The following is a 15230-nucleotide window of genomic DNA, read 5'->3' as shown; positions in this document are numbered from 1 at the left end:
CCCGTGTCTGCTTTGAATCTGCTCATGGTTTGCTGTGAATTTCACAGCTCAGAGGTCACAGCTACCCAAGAGCTACAGAAAAGGGCCCAGGACAGAACTTCAGGGAATTTGTCAACTCTGTCAGACACTTTGTGCAAGGTTTTATTTATATGTGTATTTTTTTCTGGGAAGAGGGTTCATAACTCTCATTGGATTCTTAAAACATCCATGATTTAAAAAATAAAAGTGTATTAGGACCACAGCTTCTGCCAGTGCAGAAGGAATTCTAGCTGACCCAGCCCTGGTTGTGTACAGGTGGGAACGCCTTTCCTCGCTCCGTCTCCGTGGGTTATCCGAATTGGAGGCGTGGCTTTTAAGTCTGTCTTCTGAAAAGCAGACTTCTCCAAAACTGGCTCAATGTCTTTGTCACCTGCGCTCCACTCAGGGACTTGTGTGCATTCAGTGTTTATGTTTTCCATGGTGCTTAGCGCATGTCTTGGCAGTGGGAGATCCAGGGAAAGGATGTTCATTGATTGTGCTCCAACCTTGCCCCTCGATTCTCTATTCAGGCATCCATTTCGCTGATTCTGTTCATCTTCAGCTGCTGTGAAGTATCCTACCTCTCAGGCAGCTGGGAATAAGGAATGTTCCTTGATTGGGGTGTGCGCGCGCACGCGCGCACGTACACGTCAGTTCTCTGATGCTCGCACCCTGAATGCTTTGTTCCTTAACTATCGTGTGGAGCAAGGTGTGTGGACACCATATTAATAACAGCTCTCAGCATGTATGTGGCACATTCCATTTTCAAAGGCATTTATAAACACCGGAACATGAAAGTGTGCACCACCCACCCTGGGAAAAGGGGAATGTTAATTGGCTGCTCCTTGGAGAGGGCCACTGCATCTGAGAGCTGGGAGGGATGTCAGAGGTCATGGTGCAGCCTCCAGCTCCTAGAAGAATCCTCTTTCTTGAGCCCATAGGGGTGGGGTTTTCCCTACATTCTCTTTCACAGGTTCATACAAACTCTTACCTCATGTCACTTTCAATAATACCTATCTATCTATCTATCTATCTATCTATCTATTCACACCTTCTCTCCCTTCCTCTATCTTTCATTCATTTTTTCCCTTCCTTCCTTCCTTCCTTCCTTCCTTCCTTCCTTCCTTCCTTCCTTCCTTCCTTCCTTCTTTTCTTCTTTCCTTCCTTCCTTCTTTTCTTCTTTCCTTCCTTCCTTCTTTCCTTTCTTTTCCTCCCTTCCTTCCTCCCTCCCTCCCTATATCTTTTCTTCTTTCCTTTCTTTCAGTCTTTTTATAGAGCCCTTCTAAAATTACAGATACATGAACAAAATGATGCTGTTTAAACCCATTAAATTTGGGGCATTTGTTATGTATCGAAAGAGAGCTGTAACCCCTGGGCAGACTGGGGTACGTGATCCCCCTGGCTGCAGTGACATTTCAAGCCCACTGCACCCAGCCTCAATTCTCCTTCCTCTGCTGCAGTTGGTTTTCTGACTCTGACGTCCAGGGCACTGACAATTTTAACTCTGTACCTTTGGTTTCTCTTGTCCAGTGTAGCACTTTCAGACGTTGTCCTTGTAACTGCTACTCTGCCATTCCCTAAGGCCCTGACACGGAGAACTTTGCCTAAGCTGTCTTTCTCCTTTTAGTTAACGGCAACCTTTAGTAAATTTCTGCTGCTTCTCTGGTACTGTGGTAAGTGCTTCTCATGCACACGGTCTGCATCAAAATGCTATGAGGTAGATGACATTCATCATCCCATTTACAGACCAGGAAGCTGAGGCCCAAAGAGATTAAGTAGCTGTCTGAAATGCACAACTAACAAACAGTAGAACTAGGAATGGAACCCAGGTCTGTCTTGATCTGGAACCCCACAATTAATATCCTACTATTTGTATGGCACATGACAGGAGTTTAATGATTATGATGCATTACTTCTCTTCTTTTTGCCCCAAGCATCCCTTTCAGCATTTTTTTCCAACATGAACTGTTTATTTTTTTTAAAGAGTTTATATTAATATATCAAATAACTATATAAAATAAGTAACTTTTTAAAATAACTGTATAAAACAAGTTATTTGTTTACTAGGTTCTTATGAACTGAAGCTTTCAGTATTTTAAGAACATTTGTGAAGTTCCGTGTGTCATTTCACTAACTCCTCAATGACCTAGAGAAGGTGACTTGAGTCTCCCCATTTTATAAACAAGGAGACAGTTCTTGAGGGGTTGGGTTCCCCATGGACACAGCTGGGAAGGAGCAAGCCTGAGCTTGACACTCCACGATTCCAGCGACTCTGCTCCTATGAGCTGGCTCCTTACTTCTGATGGCTATGGCATCACCATTGCATCCAAACTGAGCTGATGCAATTGCCACCAAAAAGCACAAAGAATTCTTTAAAAATTTAATACATCTATACAATGATATCATGGAGAGCTGTATTATTTTCAAGTATCCCAGTTTTGTTACTGTAGATAACCAGGTAGTTTGCAATAAGATTTTCTAGAGGAGAGATACTAGCAGTATCACTGCCAAATTTTGCATTTAGCTTTAATACAATTTTGTGTAATAAATAATATTGAGGTTCAACAATAGCAATAATAGAATAATAATGTAATAACAGCTGCTTTTTATGAAGGGCAACCATGTGTCCAGCTTTCTGCTGAACACTTTATTTCATTTTCTCCTTCAAATCCTCTACCCACAATGTATTTTACAGGAAGGTCAGTTTCTGAGAAGTTAAGTAAGATGTCCAAGGCTGTGTTAATGGAGGCCTTGGGATTGGAGTCCAGGTCTAGCCTGAGCACTTCATCAGTGCAGCACATTAGAAAACATCACCCACTTTGACATAAGCACACAGGACTTCCAGGCACCATCTTAGGCATTGCCTGATGGCATTGATAAAGCATCATATCCTTGGTGACATGGGATTGGCATCATCTGGAAGATGGGGGTGGTGGTCATTTCTCAGATCCAGAATTCTAGTGGTGTCCTTTCTAAAGGCCTTTCTGAATTTTGGGTCTAAGAAACAGTTGTCTCAGTTTGTACTCAACATTCCCACGTGACATGCAGCTCCTTGAGGGCAAGCTCCCTGCAGACATTCCATGGACTTTGAGTACAATGTCTGGCAATAAGAGGGCCTCCACCAGTGTCTTGAGTTGCTGTGGAACTACGGGAGGGAAGATGAGAGATACTAGTGTTTGCCTGGGATGTAAAGAGGGAGAGAATGTAAGCATCCGAGACTTCATGAACCCGAAGAAGTCATCCGTGGGGAAGGAGGAGAGGACGTTATGAATGAAGTGAAGAAAGACAACCTGTGGACTACTCCGAGTTCTGCCAGTGATTCACTGTGTGGTTTTCCTCTCTGAGCCCGTATTTCCGGAGAAGATAATGTTACTTGCTTACCTTGACAAGAAAATAGTTATCAACACCATAAGAGCATACACACCTAGAATTATATAAGTACAACAGCAATGGCGTCTATGACAACGATGATAAGAAAGTTTTCTTGCGTTGATCACCATTCTGGCATTCTTCATACAACGTCCTCACAACAGCCATGTGGGTTGTTATCTCTAGTTTACAGGTGAGGAAACTTTGAGATATTATCAATATTAATTATGCAATTATCAAACACACTCAAAAAGATTCTGACGTTCACTCGGTCTTCTGGGAGATGGCCGAGTAAGAGAGCTGGGAACCAGAGATGGCACTTCCTTGGCCAAAAATCAACCCTTCCAATTAAGTCTAATTCAGCTCTTGCTGGGAACGCCTGTGCAACTTGGGTTCACCAGGGATCCTTGGTTTTTTAGCCTCCTTATTGAAATATGATTGATATATCTTTCATGTCTACAACCAGAGTCTGGAGGTAAGTATACACCTGTGAAACCACCACCACAATCTGTATCATACATATATCCATCCCTTCTAAAAATGTCCTCCCATCTTCTTTATTTATGACAATAATTATTTTAAGGGGTTCTTGGGAAGTGGAACTTGCACCTCCGGTCCACCATTCTGCACTACCTGTAATCCAGGGACATGCCCCGATCCTTCTGGAAGAGACCCGCGAGGGCTGCCTGGGTAGAATGAACTCAGCCCGTTCTGAAGCCAACTGGCCGGAGTTTGGGCAACTCCATGACCTCATCCTCCTTGTTGTGTTGAAGAAACAAAGATAATGACACTTTCCCAAGGCTGGGGCCGTGTAAGTCTTAATTTGTGAGTGTTCGTAAATGGCTTTGAAGATGGCCAAGGTTATTTAAGTATTATTTATTGTGGTTCTGAGCTCGGTGCCTCCTCCCCATTGTCACTCTACAAAACAATAAGGGATATGGTTAAAGAGCCTCTGAAGTGTCCAACCAATAATAGATTAGGTAACCTTGGCCTGAGCCCTGTGATGGTATCTGCAAACCTAGCATTAGCTTTGCAGCATTTTTGTGTGGGCCGGCGGTTGCCTAATTTGCCCTTGAACATGCCAGCAGCAGGCCCTGCCTCGGGTTTGGCACACAGGTGATGCAAACGCTCTTTGGTCAGACCCGGGTGCTGACATCATGCTTTGCTGGGTGCTCTTTGAGATGTAAATTAGGTGGTGGAGGAAACCTGGTCCTTTCATCATGGACTCTTAATGGGAGAGAATGAACATTCGTTGAGCCCTCTGTGTGCCAGACACTTTTATGAACATGAGCTCATTTATTTTCAGAACAATCCAGTGACGGGGGTATGGATGGCCCCGTTTTACAGATGAGAAAACTGAGGCCCATGGAAGTCAAATAATTTGCCCTTGATCATATAACTAGTAAGAGGCCTGACAAGGGTTATGATCCAAGACTGTCTGGCTCCAGAGGCCATGCTCTTTTATTATATTAAACTGTAGGCATCATGCCCTCCTCTACTCTCCACCCCAGTGGCCTGCCCAGGTTTCCCAGAATCCCCTGCTAAATTGTCTGCAGTGCATTTCCACTGCTTTAGATGAAAGACCTGCATCTACTATGGCACCTTATGCCTCTGGCTCCCTCTTCAGCTTCATTCCACCCCATGACACTGTGCTCCACTATTTCAGTCCCTCTAACGTGCCAGCGCCTCCTTTCTGTGGGCTTTTGCACAAAGTACCTTCAATAGCATATCTTTTCCTTTCACCCCAGCTCACTCCTGCTAAACCTTCACACGTCATTCTCTTGGACATGCCTTCACGGATACAGGAGTTCTCCATCATGGTCCCTGCACCAGCAAACAACAGTATCACCTGGGAGCTTGTGGGCAATGCACATTCTTGGGTCTCACCCCAAAATCTGAACCTCTGGGCAGGGGACCCAGTGCTCCAGGTTAAGCTTGAAAACCACCAGGACTTCGCCTTTGACACTGTTGACATCGTACGGTATTCAGCAGCAGCAGCCCAGCGTTTATCTGCTCAATGTCAGCAGCACTCCTGTTTATGTCTTCGCCTCCTTCTCCTTCCAGGTTGCAACATCCGAAAAAGTCTTCAGACGTAGCTCACTGTCCCCTGGCGGAGAACCACTGCCTTAGACTAAAGCCTGTCTCCCTACGAGGCATTCCTAGAACTCCTAGACCTTATTGGAGTTGTTGACATTGACGGCAGGTCTCTGCTGTTACATTGCTGGCAGCTAACGCACTACGGGCCCTTAGCAGGTTTTGAGGGCATGACGAGGTGACATGGCAAGTTTGACTGTATTTCCTCCACCCAACCCTATATCTGAGCTTTCGGGAGATGACAGGACTTCGGGGCTGGAGTGGGGGACACAGGCCGGCACCACCTGACAGCAAGTCTCCTTCATCAGAAGCCTGGGAGCAAAGGGGCTCTTGCATGCCCGGCCGGCCGAGCAGAATCCAGAGGCTGCTTCCTTTACAAGACCGTAGCCAAGAATGTGAGTCAATGCAAGAGAGGAAGGAATTGTTCTCTCAGAATGATGCAGAAGGCCTTACCCAACGATGGGCTCATGCTTTTGTCACCGAAAGAGAAACAAAACCGCATTCTGCCCACAAAAACAATAGGGAGATAATTGGCAACGAGACTTGACTCAGCCTGCCTTGTGGTGGCTCAGGCCTTTGTGACAGCGGTGCCTGCAGTTACAGGAGGGAAGGGCAGCTCCTGGCCCTCGCTGCCCCACATTTTCTCGGTTGGAGACAAGTCCCAGAGCCCGGGGAGAGGAGAGCTGCGGAGTGGAGGAAGAATGAAGGTCTAGCTTGCCTCCCTTTTCTGTGGATGGTCAGCTTCACCAACCCAGTCCCACAAGTGGATGTGGACATGGGGCGCTTGATTACCTACGGAGCCATCTGTCCTTCCTAGGGCTCTACTACTCCTGGGAATCAATGAGTTCCACTGAGTTCCTTAACGAATATATGGCAGCCCTAGCCAGCTTGGCTCAGTGGATAGAGCGTCTGCCTGCGGTTGAAGGGTCCCAGGTTCAGTTCTGGTCATGGGCACATGCCTGGGTTGCAGGCTCAATCCCCAGTGTGGAGTGTGCAGGAGGCAGGCAATCAATGATTCGCTGTCTCATCACTGATGTTTCTCTCTCTCTCCCCCTCTCTCTTCCTCTCTGAAATCAATAAAAATATATTTAGAAAAAAGAAATTTATGGCAGACACATGGCTAATGTCAGACCTCATGTCGCCTAAAAGATTATTACAATCTGGGAGGAGAAGGTGAGGTATGGAAAGTAGGAAGAAAATTAGGGGAAATAGAATTTTTTTCTATTTAAAATTTTCATTTTTCTTTTGTTTTTGTTTTGTTTGTTTGTTTCATGTTTGATACCAGATTTTCCCAACAATTTTTTTCCTGCCTTTTCATTTAACATATTTTAAGGCTGTCTGCCATTTGTGCAAAATGAAATCATTTTCAGAGTGGTGCCTAAGTTCAATTTCAGTTCATTCCCACATGTAAAGGCATTAAAATGTCTCAAACATAGAACAAGAAATACAATATTCTAGCACATACTAATGTGTTCATTTAAATCTAAGGACCAACCTCACAATTTCTTTGACACTAGATATCTACAGAAATCAGTATTTATGAGTTTACTAACCTGCAGTTTGTAATGATTTGCATAGGCGCTAAAGCATAATTTCAGTATAGTCTAGATGCCATCTTGATTTAGCCAATCTCATTGTTGGCATTTGCAGCCATTATTAGCTTTACAACTTATGTGTAGGACTTTTATTTTTTTTCTGAAATTAAGAGTATTTCCATTGAAATGAAATGAGAAATTCAGTCACTGGTTTGTAAGCCATGAACACATTGAACCTTGATAAAATTGTCAGTGAAACTGCTTTCCAAATTGAATTCATCAGTGATGTGTGAGTGCATCAATTTAACTTATCTTTATCAAACGCAGGTGAGACTTTAAAAATATATAACAGAGAAAGCTGTGCCTCAGTGTTTGCATTTCTCGGTCGTTGGCTGAGACCGAAGGGGCAAGGCCATATGTGTACGTGATTTGAGGCAGACCTGCGTGACAGCAGGCGTCCTCCACTTGTCTCTCGCCTGCAACTGAGAGCATTAAGAACAATCCAGCATTGCTGAGAATTAAGGTGTTTTCCTGCCAGAGGCATTTCTTTCATGCCTCCTACATTCTTGAAATCTATTTCAAAAAGTGGTAAAAACAGTGGCTCCTCACAACCCCAAATAAATTCGCATTCCCCTGAGGGCTGGATCTCTCCTTGCAGGAGTTAAAGATAATTTGTACAGAATCAAATTACTGAGGAGAGTTGTAACCTGGATTCACATCCTCTTGGGTGTCCTCACTCGGAGCCACCTTTAGTCATTGCAATTAGAGCAGAGGAGACTGGTTTAAAAGCCACGTGTGGTCCAGAGACAGATGATGGAGAAAACGCAGAGGGCATCCGTTTTCCTTTTTTCTTCCTCTCTCCTCTCCGTCTCTTTCACTCTCTCTCTTCCTCGCCCTCTCTTTCTTTCCTGAGGCAACTATTTTAGTCTGAAGTGGAATATATGGCAAATAGGGGTTCATTAAGACAATCAATACTATAGTATCACTATTAAATTACCCTTGGCTCTCCATGGCTGGGTAGCTTAGTTGGTTAGAGCGTTATCTTGAGGAGTTACATCAAGGTTTCAGATTCGATCCCAGGTCAGGGCACACACAAGAATCAACCAATGAACGCATAAATAAATGGAACAACACACTGATCTCTCTCTCAAAAAAATATTAAAAATAAAATTATTTTTGAAATTTGTTTATAATATCAGCTGATAATATCTTAAGTAATGTTCTAATCATTTAATAATAAAATTAAGATCAAAACCCGAATTTTAATTAACTGATGTTTATGATGAGGTCACTTATAGGGAACCAAAGTGTTGTGTGTTTTTTTACACTCAATACAGATAAAATTCTCTCTCAGACAGAGAAAAAAATGAGGGTCAGTCAGTGACAGAGAAAAAGATGAGGGTCAAGGAGGTGGGATGGAGGGACCCCAAGGTTCTTATGGTCCTTCCCAGCCGGAGAACCAATGCCCTCCGTGAAGGACAGGAATAGGGTCACCTCCGTGTCTGGCCCTTTTCTCTGTTAAAAATGTAAATCCTTAATAACACATGGAGCTTTTCTTTATTGTTTAAACTGTTGTGTACAAGGAGGGTGTGAAGAGCAAATAGAACTCATCGTGGCCTCTAGATAAGATCTGCGAAGCAGGTTGAGATGCTGGCTAGCCTACAGGTTCTGTTTCTGAGTTGAAAGTAAAAGGATGATCTGAAAGAAGGGATTGCCTCTAAGTGGAGAATTGCAATATAGGCGACACAGTTCTCCACCTCCATTCGATTGCACACTAAGTTATCCAGGGGCATCGGTGGTCTGCATTGGAGTCACCCCTTTGGCACATGGAGGTGCGTTTTGGGGGTATAGGAGTAATGATACAGTCAGTTAATTCCTGTCTTCCAGTATAGAGGTTTGGTGGGGGTGAGTAGAGGGCAAAACTCCAAGGATGTAGGAAAAAGAAATAGACTCAATGATATTCCTTTGAATATAGGAACCAGGCAGAGCAATGAATGACATCCTAAATATACAATGGAAAATTTCTTCCCACAGAACTGCTGCTAAATTTCTCCCTGCTGATGTGTCTGGGCTGATGAGGCACTTTCTGCACCGGGTGAGTTATTTCTTTCTTCTTTGTGGACGGATTCTCTTGTAGGTCCTAAAAACGTGTATGCCATTCATAAATCTTCTTTGACTTGAGGTTGTAAATATTTAACTGAGGCTCATAAATATGCCCCTTAAGTTCTTTTCCTTTCAATGTTCTGATTCTTCTCTATTTTTCCTATTTCCCCTAACCCTTCAAAACCCATAACTTACATGGAATTTGCATATATACACATGCTTTGTAGATGTATCTCTTTATTGTAAGGAGTGCTGAATCGGAGTCAGGAGGCCTTGATTCAAATCATTGCCACTAACTACATTTGTCACAGGTCAGGTTGATTCCTGCCTACGGGGAGTTGCCAAGGAGTGGGGGCTGTGTTCTTCGTGAAATGCCTACACACTGCCCAAGAAATCTGGGTTTCCTTTCCATAGTGTGCCTTCTACATGCAGCATTCCATGACCAAGTGGTGTAACTTGTCTCTCATCACCCCTTATTCCTAAATCTTCTTTCTCATTTTCCTTCTTTCTTCCTTTTCTCTTGTTATACTGGAGGGATTATCTAGTGGTGGAGCTGGAATGATGGATATGCCAGGGCAGCTGAAATGTTAACGCATTAGGAATTTCCCAGATCGTGGGCCATTCATTCAATCATTACACTTTCATTAAGCACCTACAGTTTGCCAGGCACTATGATAAGTATGATTGTTCACCTAATTTTAACTGTGCTCTTTACCTTAGTGCATAAACAACATAGATCTGTTGTACTCTTTTCTGAAAACACACACACGCATACAAAGAGAAGAAATAATATATAGTCCCACTTTCTACAGTTTTACCACTACTGATAGTTGGATGTGTATTTTTGAAGGGTTTTGACTATATAAGTATATACATAAAAAAGAAAAAATATGAAAATATATTTATCATACATCTTATTTTATTATAATATATATATATATTAACCTGATTTTTCACATAAATAATCCATTTACCTCATTTTACTTTCTCCTCACTGTTGGCTGACTGGGTTAGAAGAAGTGATCTTTCACACAGGTGATATACATTCACTGTAGGATGTACATATTAGAAAAACATTGCTGGAATCTAATCCCATGAACTAGAGGTTCAAATTCCATGTTAAGCCAAAAGAACATGAAGATGCAAATGATGTCCAAAAAAAGTCCTTATTTTGAGTGATTTCCTGGAAACTCCCTGGCCTAGTCAGAATCTGTTTTATGAATAAGACGAAAATTATAAGACCAAGCAGATTCCAGAGCGAAATATCCATGTCAAAGTGGTGTTGGCCTAAGAAGACCGTGCAAACCCTTGGGCCTTTAACTAACAAATCAGTGTTTCGGGTGCAAAATATAGATCTGAAAAATGTCTGAAATGCTTTCCTAAATACGACAGGAGGTAGCCTCATACTGAAGACTCTCATCCAACCAGAATCTAGTGCATTCTGTTATTACTTGTAATTGCAGACAATGTGCCTAGTGCCATGTGAATTACTTTACCTACGTCATTTGATTTTAAAAGGGCTGTCCAGTAGAAACTTTTTGCCCTCATTTCAATGTAGAGGAAAGTCCAGAACCTAAAGAGGAGGGGATTTCTCCCAAACCACACAGCTGGTAAGTGAGCCCAGAGCCAACCCAAAGCAGCTCGGCTCTCAAGCTCCAGTTTTGAGGCCGCCACATGTCACTGCCTCTGCCATGTGAAAAAGGACACAAACCATATTGAGTGAATAAATGAATCCACTTACCCTCCCATTTATCTTGCAGATGGATCTTAATAAATGTTAATTGACTGGGAAACCACAGCTCCTTCTAATTCTCTCACCAAATTTGATTCTGCATGCGGAACGAGATAGTAAATTACATGTAATGAACTTGCTGACCAAACTACATTTCCCAGTTTTTGAGCCCAGATGAGCTCTCTCAGGGTTAGCAAGGAGGCAGTGAGAACTGGCTGGAGGCAATGCTCTTCCAACACAACATTTCCCCTCTTCAGGTTATCACCATAGCATCAAGCCAGGGAGCCCTCTTTCCCAGGGACTTGCTCTCCTGCATAAGGTTGGAGCCAAGAGATAAGAATTTGGCACATCCCTGCTATTCAGGGTGCCTTACCTCTAACTATATCTCTGGACCCGTTTACTTCCCTGGAAAATGAGAAAATTGGTTTGAAGATGGCAGAGCAGGGGTTTCTGGAGATGATTTGCTTTCCATCAACTCCCAATAAAAACATCAAAGAATCTAAAAACAAATATGAGTAAAGACTTCAGTGGAACTAAGAAATTGCCAGAGACCAACTTTACAATTGCCAAATAATGGTGAGGTTTGAGTTAAGAAGAGGAAGCAACTTTATACTTTGACACTGAACAGAGTGACGGCTAAAGCAACTGTCGATATCCCCAAAGGCCTATTCCACTAGCCTCTGAATGAGTAGTCCCAGAAGGAGGGTTTATGGGAGGGCCTGGGGAGAGGAGAGACGTGTCTGTCCATCTGGAGACCTAGTTCCCCTCTGCAGAATGATATGAAAGAGAAGCCAGGCCAACCGGCCATTCCCACTGCCCATGATCTATCCTACTGGCCAAGCAAAACTGATGCATAGGCTCTTTTGTCTTTCAATGTCTCCCACATGCCTTGTTCATTAATAATCTGAAGAAATAAAAGTCCCGAGTCTGGTGGACAGTGTTGAAGGACCCACAGAACACTTTGAAATGTGTGCTGGGTTGGGATCTCCAGCTTTAACTTGTCAAAGGATGAGGTTTATCTGAGCCTCTGGCTAGGCACCGTCATCAGGGATATGGAAACTGACGAGGGTGACATCACTCCTTAACTCTAACCTCCAGGATTTTTGTTCCTTCCAGAGGGCGTCTGAGGCGGCTGATCTCCTGCCAAACCCCCACTTATATCTGAGGGCTTTGTGGTGGAAGCTCGTGGATAGTTAATGCATCTTCTAATTAACAGGAAAACGAAGACTGTGATGCCATCCCCTCTCTGACACCCTTATGATGTAATATCCTGAAGACTGCAAGGCTCTAGTGCAGGAAGCAAGCAACCTCACAGGGTTGAACATCATCTAGCGCTATGATGACTCTCCGGAAGCCCAGGGGTGTCTGGGACATGGTGTCATTCGCTCTAATGAGACTTGCTGGAACACCTACAGGGGACAAGACATCTTTATGTGTTGGCCATCGTGGAGAATTTCTGAGAACTGGACACCAGGACGATGGGGGCTGCTTCTCCCAATTTATTTATTTTTTCTCCAAGAGCTGGTGGGAAAATTTATCTCCGGGTATTACTCAATCTGTATTCTGACCCCTCATATTCACTCAACTAATAGCAGCTTAAGGAATCATCTTTTCCAGGGATCAAAATGTTACAGTAAGAATAGCTAGCTTTTTTTGACTACTATTTCCCAAGAACTCTGTTAAGAATTTTACATGCATTTTCACATTTAACTCTACAAGGAAGATCCTTTTTTTTTTTTTTTTTTTTTTTTTTTTTTTTTTTTACTTTAAGATAAATGAGGCAAGGAGAGCCTAAATAACTTGCCCAAGATCACAAAGCTACTGAGTTCTAGAGCTAAGAAATGCACACAGCTCTGTCTGCTGTCTGATAGATTGCCAGAAGGATTAAATAAGTTAATGCATGGAAAGCGCTTGCCCAAGTATGTGATACGGAGAAGGCACTCACTAAATGTTGGCTATTATTATTGCATACTCTGTCACCCTCCTTTTTTGGACAATGGGATGTGACAGAGAGGACAGTTAATGATGCAAGCCTGCTGGTGCCCTCCAGTACCCACTGACTGATTCCTTTGCCTGCCACTCACCCTACTGGGCACCAACCTAGGGCTCTAAGGGAAGCCATGACTTATTCCAGCCAATGGGAATTAGCTGTCACTTGACTTAACATTTTGTAACAGGGCTGGACCCAGGCCAATTAGGACTCCTGGGGGTCATGTGTCATCAGGTCGTAACTCTTGAAGATCTTTTCTTTCCTAAGGACCTGGATTCAGCAGCCCCTGGGAAATAACCCAAATGCATTGCAACTGTTGTGTGCTATATAAAAACATGTTGGAGATGGAGTTGGTCCAGGAGGGATAAGGAGAAAGAACGCAATGTGGTTGGGGACCGCAGGACCAAGGATCTTGGCTTAGCAAATCAATTAATGAACCTTGTCTCTTGAGAAATGCTAACCTTTGTGACATTGGCATTCATGGGACCTTGGTATGGCCCTGCCATGGCCCAGGGATTCGGGGTCAGACAGTTTAGAGACTTTTATAAGTAGGATTTAATTCAGTTTGTAAAACTAGCCTATGGGGTGTCTGTTATTTCATAAATGAGGAAACTGAGGCTCGTGGTGTCCATTTTGAGATGGTTTGAGCCTACTTTCCCCCTCTTCTCTCTCCAAGATGGGAGGTGTCTGATAACCATTTCTAGTCTTTTGTGTCCAAACAGAACCTTTGATTTCTGTTCCCAAAACCTCCCGAAGCTTGTTCTTCACCCAACCTCCATGTTTCATTGACGGACACTCTTATGTATCCAGTTCCTTAAGCCAAAACCTAGGGATCTTCCTGGATTTCACACATCCCCTTGGGCCCCACAGCTCCTCTTCATGGAGACCTCTTACCTCGATCTTGGAAACATTTTCCACATCCTTGTGCTTTGCTCCAAATCATCCGCCTTGACCACTCTATTACCTTCCCGACTGGTTTTCATCTTCCTTTGTCCCCCTCCAATCTCCTCTCTGCAAAGTTACCAAGTAGATATTTTCCCCAGTAAAAATCCGCTCCTTCTCTAACCTGCTTAACATCCTCATATACGACGCTTGAAGTAAAATCTGTATTCCTTGCACCAAGCCTGTGGCATTCCTCCAGATCTGGTCCCTGAGTCCATTCTGGATATCCTCTCCTAACTTCAAGCCACACTGGGTTCTTCATGTTTCTCTAACGCCCCAACTTTTCATCATTGATGGGGGTTTTGCTCTAGCTAGTCTCCCCTCCCCCCCCCCCCCCCCCCCCCGACTGGCTCCCTTTGGCCTCAGATCTTTACACTGGGGCTCCTTCTTAGGGTTCCTTCTCAACCCAAGCACAGCTTTCTCATGGCTAACCCTGTCCACCCCACTTAGGGTAAATCCTCCCCCTGAATCCCTCTCTTTCATGTCACTCTGCTTCTATTTGCCCAAGTGTGTGTCTCTGTCTGGTATTACCTTATTGATTTGGTTTTGTGTTTATTGCCCATCTCTTCCAACTAGAAAGAATGTGGAATCCACGGAGCAAGAATTGTGGCTCTTGGTATTCACTGCCATGTCTACATTGCTGAGCCAATGGAGTGTTTGTTGGTTGAATAAATGACTACCATTCTAAGGCTGTGATGGTTGTTTTGGGTCAGAACTAATTCTAGAGGGGTTGCATGAGGAAGAGAATTCAAATCGGTGTATACATGTGGCCCCAAATATTGTTCCAAATCCAAGTAGCATTTACAAATGTTTTTATTACTTTGGGTGAATTTTGGAAGAAACCAAAATAAAAAGACAGAAGCTGTTTTCCCTCCGTGTTTCGATCTCGGTCTTGTAAACCTTGGTCCACATTACAAAAACAAAACACAACTTGAAAACAAGACCTTCTAAACAAGTGTGTGTCTTGGCTGTGGTTTTCCTTGGGTGGGGAGCTCTGGGCGGGCAAGGCCCGGGCCCACGCCTGACAGCTGGCCAGCCTGCTCCTCGCTGCCCTGAGTCTCAGCACACTCATCTCCGCCCCAGTGTCTGCTCTGCTGCTCCTCTCCCCAGCACGCCCTGCCCTCTCCCCTTTTCTTGTCCAAATCTGGTCCCCTCTCAGCCTGTGTTCTACTTCACCCCTCGTCCCAGCAGCCAGGTGAGCTGAGTTAATGCCTCTGGGTTAAAATCCTGGCCTTGTTACTGACTAGGTGCGTACTCGTGAGCAAATGGTTTAGTGCTTCTGAACCTCAGTCTTCTCCTGTGTGGAAAGGGGATAATACATAGCGGTCCTAAGGAAGAAATGGCCCAGTCCTTGTGAAGTGCTTGCTATAGCGCCCCCTGCATGCCAAGTGTGCCCAAGAGACTTCAAGAGGATGTCCCTTCAGCACTAACTCTAAAAAATGACATT

General features: G+C 43.9%; 2 long non-coding RNA genes across 7 annotated transcripts in view; both read left to right on the top strand.

The window, feature by feature from the left end:
- Positions 1–15230, top strand: part of LOC118718669 — a 406395-nt gene that overhangs the window by 259383 nt on the left and 131782 nt on the right. For 5 of the 6 annotated variants that reach the window (XR_006741533.1, XR_006741536.1, XR_006741535.1 and 2 more), the window contains one exon: positions 9051–9111. The exons of the other annotated variant lie outside the window; for it this stretch is intronic. This is a non-coding gene — a long non-coding RNA (uncharacterized LOC118718669). The remainder of the gene's footprint in view (positions 1–9050; positions 9112–15230) is intronic. 6 annotated transcript variants of the gene reach the window in all.
- LOC123652283 lies at positions 9129–14739 on the top strand. Its single transcript, XR_006741537.1, has 2 exons — positions 9129–10729; positions 12068–14739. It is a non-coding gene; the product is annotated as an uncharacterized LOC123652283 (long non-coding RNA).

This window comes from Pipistrellus kuhlii, unplaced genomic scaffold, assembly GCF_014108245.1.
Source record: "Pipistrellus kuhlii isolate mPipKuh1 unplaced genomic scaffold, mPipKuh1.p scaffold_m20_p_14, whole genome shotgun sequence".
Lineage (NCBI taxonomy): Eukaryota > Metazoa > Chordata > Mammalia > Chiroptera > Vespertilionidae > Pipistrellus > Pipistrellus kuhlii.
This window is presented reverse-complemented; position numbering and strand designations above follow the sequence as displayed.